Source organism: Lagenorhynchus albirostris, chromosome 10 (genome assembly GCF_949774975.1).
Source record: "Lagenorhynchus albirostris chromosome 10, mLagAlb1.1, whole genome shotgun sequence".
Classification (NCBI taxonomy): Eukaryota; Metazoa; Chordata; class Mammalia; order Artiodactyla; family Delphinidae; genus Lagenorhynchus; species Lagenorhynchus albirostris.
In genome coordinates, this window is record NC_083104.1 from 51,919,149 (window position 1) to 51,937,929 (window position 18,781).

At 43.2% G+C, this 18,781-nt stretch overlaps 1 pseudogene; it reads right to left on the reverse strand.

The window, feature by feature from the left end:
• Positions 1–17,696: 17,696 nt before the first annotated feature.
• Positions 17,697–18,191, reverse strand: LOC132528072 (small ribosomal subunit protein eS10-like; annotated as a pseudogene).
• Positions 18,192–18,781: the final 590 nt, after the last annotated feature.

Genomic DNA, 18,781 nt, shown 5'->3' on the forward strand with positions numbered 1-18,781 from the left:
CTTAATCTTTTTGAAATTAAAGTCCATGTGTGGACTTCCCTGGTGGTGCAGTGGTTAAAAATCCACCTGCCAACGCAGGGGACACAGGTTCGAGCCCTGGTCAGGGAAGATCCCACATGCCACGGAGCAGCTAAACCTGTGCACCACAACTACTGAGCCTGTGCTCTAGAGCCCGTGAGCCACAAATACTGAGCCCGAGTGACAAAACTACCGAAGCCTGTGCGCCTAGAGCCCGTGCTCCGCAACAGGAGAAGCCACCGCAATGAGAAACCCGCTCACCGCACCGAAGAGTAGCCCCCGCTCTCGGCAACTAGAGAAAAGCCCGCGTGCAGCAAGGAAGACCCAATGCAGCCAAAAATTTTTTAAAAAAAGGCATTCTCAGAGAACTGTAGCCCTATCCTCACCTGCACTTCCCATTCCCATTATCTTCTCTTTTTACCCTTTTCCACCCACCCACCCCTGGTAATCAACTTAAGTTCCTGAGAACTTCAGTTACCCCCCACCTTTTAGAAATATGTAAAATGTGAACATTTCTGAAGTAGAGACTCTTAGTCACCTACCCCAGATGAGTTCATCTTCCAAAGTCATACAGTCAGTGGTGGGGGGAGGGATAAAGTGGGAAATTGGTATTGACATATACATACTGATATGTATAAAATAGATAACTAAAAAGGACCTACTGTATAGCACAGGGAACTCTGCTCAATACAATGTAATGACCTGTATGGGAATAGAATTTTAAAAAAGAGTGGATATTTGTGTATGTATAACTGATTCACTTTGCTGAACAGCAGAAGGTAACACAACATTGTAAATCAACTATAGTCCAATAAAAAAAATAAAGCATTGAATATTTTTAAAAAGTCATACAATGTATAATTTTCACTCATCAAAGGCTCCCTTCTCCTACTCTCCCTGGCAGCTAGGTGTAGTCACAGGACTACTGCTTTAAAAGGTTTTTGCATGTCTTCTTTTCCTCTTTTTTCTTTTTCTTCCAATTCTCCATCCTGCTGCCTAGAATGTAAATGTGATGGCTGGAACTCTAACAGCTATCTTAGATCTTGAAGCCAAGAGTCCAAGGGATAGAGGAGTGGAAAGCTTAAAGAGCTTGCATTCCTGATGATATCATAGACGCTCCATACCAGTTCCAGACTGCATTTGTGTGTGTGTTGCATGCAAGGCTTATTCATTGTTTTTTGGTTTTTTTAAAAATTTATTTATTTTATTTATTTATTTTTGGCTGCGTTGGGTCTTCGCTGCTGCACACGGGCTTTCTCTAGTTGCGGCGAGCGGGGGCTACTTTTTGTTGCAGTGGGCAGGCTTCTCATTGTGGTGGCTTCTCTTGTTGCAGAGCACAGGCTCTAGGCACGCGGGCTTCGGTACTTGTGGCAAGTGGGCTCAGTAGTTGTGGCTCGCGGGCTCTAGAGCACAGGCTCAGTAGTTGTGGCGCACAGGCTTAGCTGTTCCATGGCATGTGGGATCTTCCCAGCAAGGGCTTGAACCCTTGTTCCCTGCATTGGCAGGCGGATTCTTAACCACTGCACCACCAGGGCAGCCCCTATTCATTGTTAATTTGGGTGTTCTATCACATAAAGCTGAAACTAATCTTTTTTTAATTAATTTATTTATTTGCTTGTGCTGGGTCTTGGTTGTGGCAAACGGGCTCCTTAGTTGCAGATCTTGGGCTCCTTAGTTGCAGCTCGAGGGCTCCTTAGTTGCGGCATGCAGGCTCCTTAATTCTGGCATGCGAACTCTTAGTTGCAGCATGCATGTGGGATCTAGTTCCCTGACCAGGGATCGAACCCAGGCCCCCTGCATTCGGAGCGCAGAGTCTTAACCACTGCGCCACCAGGGAAGTCCCTGAAACTAATCTTAACTGCTTCAGTTTCTAAATGAAATTAAGCAAATAGATCTGATTTTATTTTTGCTTGTGTCATTTAAATTTATTATTTCATTATTTATGGTCCCACGTAAATCCTGTAATAACTCAGAATGAAAACCATAAGTTTGCATTAGAAATTTTGGTATTGTGATGTCGTCAGGGCTAATATTGATATATGGTTAGTGTTCATGCATATGGTTATGCTGGTTGTTTACAGATGACTCCAGTACTGAATGAAAAGTGCCTATGCCATATTTGCTACTAAATATTTCAAAAATCACCCCAAATAACAATTGCATTCACTGATTTGCACATTTAACAAATAGTTATGGAATGTACTGTGCTAAAGTGTCAATTCAATGGAGAATGAAAATGAACACAGACCCTGTCTATTTACAAACCAATAAGGCTATAGATATTAACGAAGAGTCATATGTATGTATATACATTTGATTGTATATATTTGTTATGTTATATAATATGTTATGACAAATGAGAGGTAGAAGGAGCAGAAAGATGCGATTCTGAGAGTGTTTTTTGTGGGACCTAGCCCAGGAGTCAGGAGGCTCAGAGAAGGCCTGAAGAAGCTAGATCTGAAGGTAGAAATTAGCAAGGTAAAGGGAAGAGCAGGTTCAAAGGCCCTGTGGTGAGAGGGATCCTGCTGAGTGTGAGGGATGAACATATGTTCAGTGTGGCTTGAGCAGAGAGAACGAGGGGCAAGGCGAGGTCCCCGGAGCAGAGAGAACGAGGGGCAAGGCGAGGTCCCCGGAGCACACAGGCCATGTTAAAGAGTCCTGTTTGTTTCTTGTCCCACAAGGATCACTGTTTTTTATCACCTGGTGTCCAATGTTTCGAAAACCATTATTTTTCATATGTTTTTGAAATATTTTTTCTCTACCTTTTCCTCTAATGGTTACTTAGTATTTCATGGTATAGATGTGTCTTGATTTATACAACCAATCCTCCACGGTGATCATTGAGATATTTTCTAATTTTTTGCTGTTTCAAAGTGTTACAACCAACATCTTTACACATGCACCTTCTCTTCCATTGCATGATAGCTGTGCAGACACAATTTGTCAATAGAAGGGGCTGATGGAAGAAAAGTCAAATGCAGACACCCTTTAGGTAAATTAAACAAGACTTCTCTCTTATGGTCATTTTCCTTTCCAGAACCTGCTGTCTCTCACTCCAGGCCAGCCGCCTTCAGGAACGCCCAGTTTACTAGGTAGGTACCTGTAAACCCCTGTTATGAATTGTTTCAAGTTCCTTCTTTGTGTGTAGGACTGCTTGGCCATTGCCACTTAAGAGGTAAAGTTAGGCAACTGTTTTATTTATTTATATTTTATTTTTAAATTTTTGGCCACACCGCGAGGCATGTGGAATCTTTGGGAATCTTAATTCCCAAACCAGGGATCGAACCCGCGCCCCCTGAATTAGAAGGCAGAACCCTAACCACTGGACCACCAGGGAAGTCCCTAGGCAACTGTTTTAAATATCCCTGAACCTGCTATGATGAAGAGGAGGCCGTTCTGACCACAGCACATAGGAGTTTCTAGAGCCTCACTTCCTCACCCGGGTTTATCAGCTGTATTGATGAATGTCAGTAGCTGGCTCCGAGGGAAGGAAAGCCAAGCCCAGTCACCCCCTTGGGTAAATCAGACAGGTTTTACATACCTAGGGGATCCATAAGGAAGCGAGCAGTCAGAAAACAAATCAATCAGCAGCAATCTTTGGGATGGACAGAAGTGCAAGCTTCAGAACCTAAACAATCTCACCATAAATGTGCGTGTGCTGGTGGTGGGGTGAGGTGCAGATGGGAACATCTGAGTCTCCAGGGTCACATTCAGCCTCCAGGAAGCTCAACTGACCCCTCCTGGGCCCAGACTGCTGTGTGTATGTATCAACCTGGTATGTGCTGGGCCAGGTGACCCTCCCCAGTCCTGGGGCTAAACACTATGGGGTTTCACTGTGGGGCACCATTTACATACCCTCAGCATGGCTGATCATCACCCTGCCCGACCTCAGGTAAGCTGCCTGGTCTACAAAGTTCCTGAACTCAGAGTTGTGGACACGGGACGTGGCTCAGTGCATTGGAGTCTCTGGGATCGTCCAGCAGATCCTTAGACCAGATGAACGGCCTGGCTGCACGCATACAGGTTCAAAAGCTAGAAGCATCTTTCACCATCCATTCTTGGGAAATGCCTCTTACAACCTTTGCCCATTTCCACAGCCACTGCTGCACCTTTTCCAAGACCTCATCATACTAAGCCTCAGAATTGGCCTTGGACATGGCCTTCATGGTCCCCGGCTCTCTACACACATCCCACATATGTGGCTCTCATTACACGTGTATTAGCGTGAGTTTAGACCTTTGGGATTGGTGTACATACCTACACCCCCTAACTTGGAAACATAAATTTCCCACATCTGCCAGGTGACATCCCATTACAAGTTATACATTTAGGCTCAGCATTTTAAGACTGCTTGCTTTGAGAATATGTGATCTGACCAAGATAATACCTCCCTTTGGACTGTCAAGTTTAAACATGGCGGGTCCAGTTCCAATATGAATTTCAAGAGCTTGACTGAATGATATACACAAGTAACCATATAGAGAGACTGGTTGTGATCTCTCACTCTGCTCCTCCATTCAGTCTGTATCTGTTGAAAGGATGTATCTGTTGCATGGATTAGCCACTGTCTTTATACAGAAACGTCTCCTCTATGACTTGTTTCTCTCCGGAGTACCGGAGACCCTGGTGCCCGCCCATCTCAAGTCTCTCCTCCTCAGTCCAGCTGGTTTAGTCTCACAGCTTTGCCAACTGGGAGTATGTCTTCCACCTTTGCCCTTTCTTTTATCAATAAAACAGGAGGAAGAACAATAGGGCCACAAATCCCTTTCCTTAGGCAGTACAAGGAGGCCAAGGCCATGCTATTTATAGCAAGTAATGCAAATGGAAATAAATCAAGATATTTTCTCCTGTGGGTAACTTTGTTCTGGCTCCTGGCTACTGTTTAACTTCCTTTGGTGATTGTAGCCATATTTTATAAACCCTGCCAGCAGCTGGACCTCGCTCAACTGCAGCAAATCCTGGGAAATCAGACCCAGCTCTCTCTATACATACCTTGTCCTGTGCACTTGCAAACGGACAAGGCTTGCTATCTGATTTCCTGTCCTGACAATTTTGCTTTACTTCATGTCCTTACCATTAAAAAATTTTTTTAATTGAAGTATAGTTGATTTACAATATTATATTAGTTTCACGTGTACAATAGAGTGATTTGAACTTTTTATAGCTTATACTCTACTTAAAGTTATTATAAAATACTGGCTATATTCCCTGTGCTATACAATATATCCTTGTGGTTTATGTATTTTATAAATAGTAGTTTGTATCTCTTAATCTCTTACCCCTTGTTGCCTCCCTCCCTCTCACCTCTCCCCACTGGTAAACCACTAGTTTGTTCTCTGTATCTGTGAGTCTGCTTCTGTTTAGTTATATTGATGTGTTTGTTTTATTTTTTAGATTTCACATATACGTGATGACATACAGTATTTGTCTTTCTCTGTCTGACTTATTTCACTGAGCATAATGTCCTCCAGATCCATTCATATTGTTGCAAATGGCAGAAATTCATTCTTTTTTATGGCTGAGTAGTATTCTATTGTATATATATATATATATATATATATATATATATATATATACACTAGATCTTCTTTACCAATTCATCTGTTTATAGACACTTGTGTTGCTTCCATATCTTGGCTATACTGCTGCTATGAACATTGCGGTGCATGCATCTTTTCGAATTAGTGTTTTCATTTTTTTTGGATATATACTCAGGAGTGGAATTGCTGGATCGTATGGTAGTTCTTATTTATTTATTTATTTAGGCCGCACTGTGCGGCATGCAGGATCTTAGTTCCCTGACCAGGGATCGAACCCATGTCCCCTGCAATGGAAGCTCGGAGTCTTAACCACTGGACTGCCAGGGAAGTCCCTGGTAGTTATATTTTTAGCTTTTGAGGAACCTCCATGCTGTTTTCCGCAGTGGCTGCACCAATTTACATTCCCACCAACAGTGTACAAGATTTTCAAGTTTATTGTACATCCTTGCCAACATTTGTTATTTATGGTCTTTTTGATGATAGCTGTTCTGACAGGTATGAGGTGATATCTCATTGTGGTTTTGATTTGCATTCCATGTCCCTACCATTCTTGATTTCAGCCCGCAGTATGTGTCAAGGCTCTGTTTGTACTGTACACTGGCCACTCTGTGAAGGACTTTGACCCCAGCAGGGTATTATAGGAGGCAGAGGACTTTAAAGTAGGGAAAGGGGAGGGAAGGATTGACAGGTCAGTTTCAGTGAGAGATAGCAGTCCTGCTAACAACTGTGGGCAACCCCTGCTGGTTTGTATTCTGTTTAACTATTTTGAGAGAAAACAGAAAGTGAGAAACCAGCAAGGTGTGAAAAGATACTGAGGGCTAACCTACTTTTGGTTTGTGGGATTAAAAACAATTCTTGTTTTCTGATCATAAACCTCAGGTTTATCTGTAGATAGTAATTCATATACACAATGCAGCAACGATATAAGGCTTTGGCTTTATCCAGAGTTGGCAAATAAAATGAAAGTGGTTGAGCTTAGCTATGTGAAGTCACCAGGCAAACTAGACAGTCACCCTGACCCAGGGTAAGATGGAGGCTGGTTAATTGATGATATTAAGAAATGAAAAGGAAGAGGTCAATGGGAGGGGTTAGAGTCCATGTAGAAATAAACGAACACAGTAACAGAAGGAGGCTATGAGAAGGTCAGAAGCACAGGTCCAGCACTGTCTGGAGAAGCCAGTGCTTCCAACATGATTGCCATTCTTTGTGGCAAATATATTATAATGACTGCTATTTTTATCGAGTCTTCCTTTTCTTTTTCTTTTTAAAAATCATTTATTGGGCTTCCCTGGTGGCGCAGTGGTTGAGAGTCCGCCTGCCGATGCAGGGGACGCGGGTTTGTGCCCCGGTCCGGGAAGATCCCACGTGCCGCGGAGCGGCTAGGCCCGTGAGCCATGGCCGCTGAGCCTGCGCGTCCGGAGCCTGTGCTCTGCAACGGGAGAGGCCACAACAGTGAGAGGCCCACGTACCGCAAAAAAAAAAAAAAAAAATATATATATATATATAAATATATATAAATATAAATATAAATATATATATATATATATCAGGGACCCAGCAGCTCCGCGGCACGTAGGATCTTCCCGGACCGGGGCATGAACCCGCGTCCCCTGCATTGGCAGGCGGACTCTCAACCACTGCGCCACCAGGGAAGCCCCTATTTATATTTTATTGAAGCATAATATTTTTAATTAAAAAATTTTTTTTTTAATTTTTGGCTGCACGGATCTTAGTTCCCCAACCAGGGACTGAACCTGGGCCACGGCAGTGAAAGCGCCAGGTCCTAGCCACTGGACCACCAGGGAACTCCACTGAGGCGTAGTTGATTTACGATATTAAATAAGTTTCAGGTCTACAACATAGTGATTCACAATTTTTACAGGTTACGTTCCATTTATAGTTATTATAGAATATTGGCTATGTTCCCTGTGCTGTACGATATATCCTTGAAGCTTATTTATTTATTTATTTATTTATTTTTTAAAAAAATTTATTTATTTATTTTTGGCTGTGTTGGGTCTTTGTTGCTGTGCACGGGCTTTCTCTAGTTGTGGTAAATGGGTGGCTACTCTTCGTCGTGGTGCGCAGGCTTCTCATTGCGGTGGCTTCTCTTGTTGCGGAGCATGGGCCCTGGCCTCACAGAAGCACATGGGCTTAGCTGCTCCGCTGCATGTGGGATCTTTCCGGACCAGGGGTCGAACCCGTGTCCCCTGCATTGGCAGGCGGATTCTTAACCACTGTGCCACCAGGGAAGCCCCGAAGCTTATTTATTTTAAACACAGTAGTTTGTATCTCTTAATCCCCATACCCGTATCTTGCCCCTCCCCACTTCCCTCTCTCCACTGGTAACCACTAGTTCGTTCTCCATATCTGCGAGTCTGTTTGGGCCTCGTTTTCTTTATCTGTGAAATAAGGAGGTTAAACTAGAGAATGTAGGGGAAACCGTGAAAATCACTGAAATGGAGCAAAATGATTACTGGGTGTCTTCAGTGGAAAAATAGGCAGACATTATCTGAACACACCCTGCTGGGTCATCTAATTCTATGGAGTATCTGCGCCTTTTCTTGTCTTTGAGCTCTTTTGTAAATTCATAAATTGTAGATAACTGATGGCAATGCAAATGATTCTTGTCCATAGGCATGCAACTAAAGTTTGATAGGTGGAAATGCAATTGAATTCTTTCTTTCCCTGCGTTCTTACAATTGTGTATCAATTTGTAAGTTCATTATTACCAATTGCTTATATATGTGGTTCTTTGTATTATCCTTTGACCCAGTTATAATATCTTATTAGTCCTCTAATTTGTTAACGAGTTAAATAAAATCTTTGACCTATTATTATTTTATATTTTGATGAGTGTCACAATTTTATCGTGTTTAAAAAACTATCCTTTACAACAATTGCTCAAAAATCCAATGATCACAAAACTATTTGGTAGAAAACCATAGTTTTTTTAGGAGGATACTGTGGTGAAAGTGATGAATTGCTTCCAAAATTGCTTAATTTAGCCTGTGGTTATAATTATACACCAGAAAGATATAGATTAAAAAGATCAAATGCTTGCTATACACCTGAAACTAACACAACATTGTAAATCAACTATACTTCAATTTTTTTTTTTTTTTTTTTTTTTTTTGCGGTATGCGGGCCTCTCACTGTTGGCCTCTCCCATTGTGGAGCACAGGCTCCGGACGCGCAGGCTCAGCAGCCATGGCCCACGGGCCTAGCCGCTCTGCGGCATGTGGGCTCTTCCCAGACCGGGGCACGAACCCGTGTCCCCTGCATCGGCAGGCAGATTCTCAACCACTGCGCCACCAGGGAAGCCCTATACTTCAATTTTTAAAAAAAGATCAAATACTAGAGAGTAATGGATTTACCAAATACCCCAGGTGTATGCCTGAGTCATGTAGAAGCTAATTGGTTCAAGGTGTTTTCTTAACAGAAATTTTATTGGCCAGGCTTGTACCTGAGATCATTCAGAGTAGAGACTCTTCCAGCCTTTGCCTCGGCTATACTTTGGTAAATATGCCTTTGTCATGTGCCATCTATGTCCACTTGGGGCTTTCTGTTGACAGAAGCAGCTACAGCTTACTACGCTGGGGTGGTTTCAAGCAAGACCACTGTGCAAGAAATGATAGTGGAGTAAGATTCGGGGTGGGCAGCCTTGAGAGGAAATGTACATATGGGAGAAGGAATTCTGAAGGGATCTTCACAAATCAGTCAACACTTGTACAGATCTATCTGTAAACCAGGTATGAGCTTTTTCTTTATCCAAACCTGGTCCTAGGAAACTCTCCATGAGGTCATGGTGTGGCTTGATGGAGGGGCGGCAATGCAACAGGAGTGGGTGTCAAAGGAGAAATAGGTGTTGAATAAGTCCTAGCCATATGCGTATACACCTTGCATATGCCTTTTAGACCTGCTCCAATCTGCTCTCGTGTGTACGTGTACCACCACCATCTGAGGATGCAATGCTGCTGCACACACCTGACCTCATGGCTTGGCAGGTCAGAGAGCACCCAGTCTGTAGAGTTACCAGATTTCTCACAGCCAAGCATCTGGTCCTATCAGGGCTTAGTAACAAACCAGAAACTTTTTCTCAAAAGTAGAATAGTTAATAGCAGAAGAGGGCATGGCTTTGCTCCAAAATTGTACCTATTTAGACTATGATTTTCCTACTGGGGCTTTGTCTGGTACTTTTATTTACCAAAAACATTCAAGTGCTATGCTGTGTCAAAAGGCCCAAGTGGCAGGGTGGCTTGTACCGCAGCCTGGATTCACTGCAGAGTTTTATTGCTCTGGGACCCCACTTAAAACTGGCTTCTTTAAGGCAAGTGGTCTGGAGCAGCACATTCAAAGGTGGTATAATTTTGCCTTCAAAATCCAAAGAAGCTAAAACTATAAAACTCTTAGGAGAAAACATGGGTATAAATCTTTGTGACCTTGGATTAGGCAATGGTGTCTTACATAGATATGTGGGTTAAGATATGATACTTAAAGCACAGCAACCAAAGAAAAAACAGATACGTTGGACTTCATCAAAATTAAAAACTTTTGTGCATCAAAAGACACTATCAAGAAAATTAAAAGATCACTCACAGAGTGGGAGGAAATATTTGCAATTACGTATCTGGTAAAAGTCTAGTATCCAGAATATAAAAAGAACGCTACAACTCAACCATAAAAAGACAACCCATATGGGAACATATGTATATGTATAACTGATTCACTTTGTTATAAAGCAGAAACTAACACACCATTGTAAAGCAATTATACCCCAATAAAGGTGTTAAAAAAAAAAGACAACCCAATTTAAAAATGGACAAAGGATCTGAACAGAAGTTCCTCCAAAGATATCCAAATGGCCAATAAACACATGAAAAGATGCTCAACGTCATCAGTCATTAGAGATGCAAGTCAAACCATAATGAGATACCATTTCACACCCACTAGGATGGCTATAATAAAAAAGATGGGCAATAGAAAATGTTGGTGAGGATGTGGAGAAATTGGAACATACATTGTTGTTGGAAATGTAAAATAGTGTAGCCACTTCCAAAAGCAGTTCAAAAACTTAAAACCCAGCAGTTCCGCTCCTAGATAGATCACCCAAGAGAAGGGAGAACAAATGTTCCCACAAATACTTATACATAAATGTTCATAGCAGCATTATTCATAATATCCAAAAAAAAAAGGAAACAGCCTGTCAACTGATGCATGGATAAACAAAATGTGGTGTATCTTATACAATGTAACGTCACTTGGCCATAAAAAGGAGAAAAATACTGACACATGCTACAACATGAAAACACGCTAGGTGAAAGAAGCCAGTCGCAAAAGACCACATATTCTATTATTCTGTTCATACGAAATGTCCAGAATAGGCAAATCCATAGATACAGAAAGTGGATCAGTGGTTGCAGGGCTGGGAGGAGGGGGATGGGGAGTGACTGCTAATGAGTTTGAGAGTTTCTTTGGGGGATGATGAAAATGTCCTGGAATCAGAGAGTAATGAGGATTGCAAACCTCTGAGAATAAACTAAAATCCACTCAATTGTACTTCGTTCTTCTTTAATCTGAAAACAGTTCTTCAATCTGTCTTTGTCTTTCATGACATCGATGCCTTTGAAGAATATAGGCCAGTTATTTTGTCCTCCATTTGAGCTTGTCTGCAGTTCCTTCATGTTTAGATTCAGGTTGTGCATTTTGGGGCAGAAATGATGTTGTCTTTCTCAGAGCCTTATTTCAGGAGGCACCTGCTGTCAATTTTCCTGGTGTCACTTTGTCTCAATACTGGTGATGTGAACTTGGATTGGGTGCTAAAGCTGCTGTCTGGCAGGTCTTGCCACTGTCAAGTTACTATTTGCCCCTTTACAATCAATATGTAATTTGTGGGGAGGTACTCTGACACTATGTAAAAAACCTATTCCTCGTGAGACTATATCACTAGCTTTAGCATCCATTCACGATTTTCTGAATCCTCTAAGGGTTTTTTTTTGTTTTGTTTTTTAATTTAATTTAATTTAATTTTGGCTGTGTTGGGTCTTTGTTGCTGCGTGTGGGCTTTCTCTAGTTGCAGCGAGTGGGGGCTACTCTTCGTTGTGGTGCGCAGGCTTCTCATTGTGGTGGCTTCTCTTGTTGCAGAGCATGGGCTCTAGGGTGCGGGGGCTTCAGTAGTCGTGGTGTGCAGGCTCAGTAGTTGTGGCACACGTGCTTAGTTGCTCCGTGGCATGTGGGATCTTCCCGGACCAGGGATTGAACCCGTGACCCCTGCATTGGCAGGTGGTGAATCCTCTAAGGTTTAAAATGACTTGTTTCTACTCAGACTAGAGGCTGTTTAAATAATTGTTGTTTTACTCCTAAATTAATACCAATTCCTCTACAAAAGGGTTTGTTTGTTTTAAAAAATCTTGATATTCTCCTGATCACAAGAAGGGCATCCAGGCAGAGAAAAAGTTTGACAAAAAGAATTAAAAAAACAGCAGGGTGCTTTCCTTTTTCTCTTCTCTTTTGTTTTCAAATGCAACCTCTGTGTCTAGACATGGAAATAAACACACAGTTGTTCAGTGTAATTGTATCTATTGTTTAGGGGGCTGAATCAGGCTGGTGGGGAGGACTCACTAATGAAGAGGTTAACACTATTTTTTCCTTCCCACTCAGCACCCATTGGAACAAGTACAGCTTTGGAAACGTAAAATAATGTTTTCGATGTCTTATTAAGCCCATCATTTGATTTCCTTTTTTGGTAGTCCTGGTGATGGTGGGTGCAGATATTGGGGAAGCCAGTGGCTCAGGAGATATTCTGGAAATAAAATGCTACAGGAACAAGTGATCAGACTTCACTGATGCATGTCTCAGCACACTGCTTCCTGGCTACAGACAACCTTAACTTCAGTTTTCTAAGCCCCAGTTTCCTTATCTGAAAAGTGGGAGGGGATAATAATAGTACCCAACTAATTGTTTAGCTGATTAAATGAGATAATACACGTGAAGCACTCTGTATGGGGTTGGCACCTAATTAAGTACTCTGTAATGTTTGTTATTATTATCATTATTCAGTGGTCTTAACTGGGCAGGGGTTATTGCAGTGACTGCTTTAGGAGGAAGACTAAGTTGCCAGGCTGGATGCTCAATCCTAAAATCCTAATACCACTGCCTACTAATTTAATCAGTGTAGCCTCAGCTTGTTTGGGCTTTGAAGGGCTTTGTAGCTCCAGGTGTTGCCAATTAAAAGTCAAAGGCCTGAGTACATGTTCACCTCCTGTGCTGCCTTAGAGAGCAGAGCCCTGGGAGGGACAGAAATGCAGGCAGGAGAGCTCCAGCTCTAGAAGGATGGTAAGGGAGTGTCTGTAGCATCAAAATATCTGGGTTAAAATCTCACCTCCTGGGAATGAGTGGTGTGAGTTTCATTACTGTTTATTTTTTTTACTGGAGTATAGTTGATTTACAATGTGTTAATTTCTGCTGCACAGCACAGTGACTCAGTTTTATATATATATATATATATATATATATATATATATATATGAAGCTAGTGGCTCAGGAGACATTCATGACCATATGTGTGTGTGTGTGTGTGTGTATGTTTTCATATTCTTTTCCATATGGTTTATCCCAGGACATTGAATATAGTTCCCTGTGCTATGCAGTAGGACCTTGTTTATCCATTCTATGTATAATAGTTTGCATCTGCTAATCCCAAACTCCCAGTCCTTCCCTCCCCGGCACCCCCTCCCTCTTGGCAACCACAAGTCTGTTCTCTATGTCTGTGAGTCTGTTTCTGCTTCGTAGATAGGTTCATTAGTGTCATATTTTAGATTCCACCTATAAGTGATATCATATGGCACTTGTCTTTCTCTTTCTGACTTACTTAGTATGATAATCTGTACTTGCATCCATGTTGCTGCAAATGGCATTACTTCGTTCTTTTTTATGGTTGAGTAGTATTCCATTGTATATATGTACCACATCTTCTTTATCCATTCATCTGTCGATGGACATTTAGGTTGTTTCCATGTGTTGGCTATTGCAAATAGTGCTGCTATGAACATAGGGGTGCATGTATCTTTTTGAATTATAGTTTTGTCTGGATAAATGCCCAAGATTATATATATCCTGGGATTGCTGGGTCATATGGTAACTCTAGTTTTCTGAGGAACCTCCATACTGTTCTCCATAGTGGCTGCACCAACTTACATTCCCACCAACAGTGTAGGAGGGTTCCCTTCTCTCCACATCCTCTCCAGCATTTATTATTTGTAGACTTTAAAAAAAAATAGCTTTATTTATTTATTTATTTTTGGCTGCGTTGGGTCTTTGTTGCTGCATGCAGGCTTTCTCTAGTTGCAGCAAGCGGGCTTCAGCTTCAGCGGGCTTTGTTGTGGTGCGCGTGCTTCTCATTACGGTTGCGGGGCACAGGCTCTAGGCGTGCAGGCTTCAGTAGTTGTGGCACGTGGGCTCAGTAGCTGTGGCTTGCAGGCTGTAGAGCACAGGCTCAGTAGTTGTGGTGCATGGGCTTAGTTGCTCCACAGCATGTGGGATCTTCCCGGACCAAGGCTCGACCCATGTCCCCTGCATTGGCAGGTGGTTTCTTTTTTTTTTTTTTTTTTTTTGCGGTAGGCGGGCCTCTCACTGTTGTGGCCTCTCCCATTGTGGAGCACAGGCTCCGGACGCGCAGGCTCAGCGGCCTCCGCGGCATGTGGGATCTTCCCAGACCGGGGCACGGACCCGTGTCCCCTGCATCAGCAGGCGGACTCTCAACCACTGCACCACCAGGGAAGCCCCAGGCGGATTCTTAACCACTGCGCCAGCGGGGAAGTCCCTGTAGACTTTTTAATGATGGCCATTCTGACTGGTGTGAGATGATACCTCATTGTAGTTTTGATTTGCATTTCTCTAATAATTAGTGACATGGAGCATCTTTTCATGTGCCTATTGACACATGACACTGCCTATATGTCTTCTTTGGAGAAATGTCTGTTTAGGTCTTCTGCCCATTTTTTTTTTTTTTTTTTTTTGTCAGGGATCAATCTCTTTATTCACAACAGCATTTCAGGAAAAGGCAAACTTCGCTTGCTGCCCTTTGATGAGGCGTAGCCTCTGCCCCCACCGGGCGTCTCCATGGAGTTCTGCACCCCTTGGGGACCTTCCCTGAACCCCCAGCATGTGGGAGCCCCAAGAGATGACGGCCAGGGAGTAAGGCGAGGTCGGCATCACAGAAGAAAAACCAGGTGGCTCTTGAACCCCATTCTCTCTGGTCTCACACCACAGTTCAGAGCGCCAGGCAGCCCACAGCACAACTTACTGTACAGAACATCCAAGGGCTCCAAGTCCAGGAAGAATCAAACGCAGAGAGGCAGGGAAAGCTCTCCCACATTTCTGTCCACAATGGCCAGTGCTGTGAGGACAGATGGCCAGCCAGAGGCCTCTGGCCAGCACCGTTCTGCTCATTTTTTTGATTGGGTTGTTTGATTTTGGTGTTGAGTTGTATGAGCTATTTGTATATTTTGGAAATTAAGCCCTTGTCAGTTGCATTGTTTGCAGATGTTTTCTCCCATTCTGTAGGTTGTCTTTTCGTTTTGTTTATGGTTTCCTTTGCTGTGCAAAAGCTTGTAAGTTTGATTAGGTCCCATTTGTTTATTTTTGTTTTTATTTCTATTGTCTTGGGAGACTGACCTAAGAAAACATTGGTACAATTTATGTCAGAGAATGCTTTGAGTTTCATTATTTATATCATTCTTTGGTTCATCAGTTTCCCCATTTGTAAAAAAAGGAATAATATTAATACTAGTATTTATTATATGTTGCCCTGTGGGATATTTGAAAAAGGCAACAGGTTCTGGCTTTGTTAAATCCCCAGGAGCTGGACGCACACAGTTTTCCCTCCCATCCAAGGAGGGTGGCTGGACTGGATTGTGCATGTGCGCAACATAGAACTAGATTATTACCAGAGGTAGGTGGTGTTGGTGGGTATAAATCAGATCTGGGTTAATCTGGACCAAGAATCAGAAATCCCAAGTGGCCTTGATAATAATGGCCAGTATTTTTTTTATACCCGTTACCCTGTCCTGGCAGTTTAAATACTTTACAGAACCAACTCATGACTCTTTACCAAAAACCTATGATGTAGGTTGTGTTTTGATCTCTGTCTTAGAGACTTGAAGTCTCAGGCACAGAGAGGTCACAGCTAGTAAGGGGTGGGGCTGATTCAAACTCAGGCAAGTTCATGCTTTTCATCAAAATATCCAGAAACACAAGGAGGGTAGAACCCAATGTCACTAAAGAGCGAGATCATCACAGACAGTCATCAGACACTTATGTCTTGGTTTATGGAGCCAGGACCTTGCTCCAGGGGCGTTGCATCCTGGGAATTCACCGCTGCCTTGGGGAGTTTGTCCAAGTGGGAGCCTCTGTGCAGATAAAACACATCATTGCTCTCTCTGCGGGGGTTTGTACATGCAGGGGGGAAAAGCTCCTTGGTGCTTTTTATAAAAAAATAAAAGCCTTGAAAATCCATAACTCTGAGTACATTCTCGGGGTGAAAACAAGTTCATCTCAATTTGCTAAGTCTGGCAACCCCAGGCAGTGGCTGCCCCGGTTTTCCCCTCCCCACCCATCTTTTCTTCCAGAGGGTGCTGCAGGCACTTGCTGAGAGCAAGTGTAGCCTGACTGCACCTTGCCTCGCCTGCCCTGAGTCTCTCTTTCTTTCCGCTCCAGGGGCAGCTGTGTGGGGCTCCACTGTGTTTTTTGTTTCCACTCCCACAGTGTGAATACTTAGATTGTGTCCAATTGTCTGTCAACACAAATTATACTATGATAAACGCTCTCATCCTGGTTTCCATATGGGCCAAGATGAAAAATCCTTTGGGACATATAACCAGGGATATATTCTGTGGCCCAGGGTGTGTATATTCTTATGTCACTAAGAAATGCCCGATTGCTCTTCAAAACATCTGCACCACTCCTGCCTGCGGGACCTCCAGGACCCTATGCCCCTAATCCCAGCCAACACGTGGCATTATCCATCTTTCTAATTTTTGCTGGTCTAAAAAGTGTAAAGTGAACTCTCAATGCTGTTTCCTTTTGTATTTCTCTAGTTACTAGTGAGTTTGAGCATCCCAGCATAGGCCTTTTTGCTTTGTCTCCTATTAATTGCTCATTTTCCCATGGGGTTCCTGCTTGTTGATTTGCAAGAGTCTCTTTTACATCCTAGATATTAGTCAGCTATCAGTTTTAGACATTACAACTGTCTTCTCTTACCTTTGTTATTTGTTAACTTTTTCCATAGTGTTCTTCATTGAACACAAATAGGTCATCAGTTTTATCAATTTTTTCCTATGGCGTGTGCTTTTTTTTTTTTTTTTTGCCGTATGCAGGCCTCTCACTGTTGTGGCCTCTCCCGTTGTGGAGCACAGGCTCTGGACACGTAGGTTCAGCGGCCATGGCTCACGGGCCCAGCCGCTCCGCGGCATGTGGGATCTTCCCAGACCGGAGCACGAACCCGTGTCCCCTGCATCGGCAGGCGGACCCCCAACCACTGCGCCACCAGGGGAGCCCATGGCGTGTGCTTTTGAGTTTCACTGTAGTCCTTCTCAACATAGACAGTCTCTCACATTTTCTCATTTTAAATTTATATGTTTATCTTCCCATGTAGGTCTTTAATCTGTCTGGAGCTCACTTTTGTGCGTGGTGTTAGGTAGGGATCCAGTTTTTTTTTCTCTAAAACGTGAGCCTTTTTTTTCAGGACCTTTTACTAAACAACTGCTCTTTTCCTATTGCTTTGTGGTGCCAGAAGGTACCATGTTTGTCCTGTGCCTTCTTGAGATTAGACAAACCAGAAGAAGGCAGAACCTAGTGGGGGACAGAGGGGAGAGATGCCGCTGTTTGGACTCCAGGTATTTCTACATCCAGAAACCCTAACCCTGCCTTGTTTCTGCTTTACTTTTTGTCATTTGCAACTGAAGTGACTATTACAACCATGATGCCTTAATCTAGCTTCTATCTAGGAGAGCATACCCTCTTGACTAAGGCTGCCTGGGTTCCAATCCCAGCTCCACTACTAAGTGGCTGTGTGACTTTTTTTTTTTTAATCTTTTCTGACTACACGTTAATTCAACACAAAACAATCTCTTCCAGACTTTACTGAGGTGGCTGACACGTATGTCCACGACCAAATCTGCCTCTAAACTGGAATTTAGTTGCTGACCCAGCCCCGGCCTCGGCTTTCTTGTCGGCACCAGAGGGCACAGCGCTTCATCTGTAGGTGACTCTGTCGCCTTCCCCTCTTGTGAGTCTTGCAGGTCGCTTTCCCTCCAGACCTTTGGGCCGTGGCCTACCAGTCTCAGGACGACGGTGGCGCAGGTCAGCAGGCACGATCTCAGGGGGCAGGTGGAGGTAATCCCGGAGATAACGGATACCCTCGTTGGTTAGGTACCAGTAGAAATGTCTCCAGGCAAACTGTTCCTTCATGTACCCTTATGATTTGAGAGACTGCATGGCCTTCATGACGTGAAGATTGGGCACATTCTTGTCTGCCAGCTTGGGGTGCTTAGGCATGTGGTTGTCCTTCTTGGCTACCATCACTCCCTCCTTAAAAAGGAGTTCATAAATGGCAATCCGGTTCCTCTTGGGCATCAACGTTTCGCGACAGCTGCTGTGTCCGGGGTCGGAGCTGGAAAGGAAGGGGTATCGGTTGTGTGACTTTGTTACAAGTTACAGGATCTTTCTGGGCATCAGTTTCTCCATCTGATAAAATCAGGGTAGTAACAGTACTTAATTCATAGGATTATGGTGAGGATTAGATGAAATAATACTTTAAAGCAGAACAGCGCCTGGAATGTAATAAATAATAAATGTTATTCACTTGCATAATCCTATGTTCCCAATTAGCTGTGAGTAAATCGTGTATGATTTTGATCTATCTGGTTATATTCTAATTACACCTGAGAGGCCATTTAGGAAGTCATTTAGAAAATTAATTTTGGGGGCATACAAATAAATTACCTCCTAATCGATCTATTTGAAAAGTCCTTTTCAGGAATTCCCTGGTGATCCAGTGGTTAAGGTTCCGCACTTCCGCTGCAGGGGGCGTGGGTGTGATTCCTGGTTGGGGTTCGGGGTGGGGGAACTGGGATCCCGCATGCTACACCAAGCGAGGCCAAAAAAATGAAAGTCCTTTTCCTGCACTGCCTTCTTGGGAACTGTGACAGTCGCCGTCACTAGGT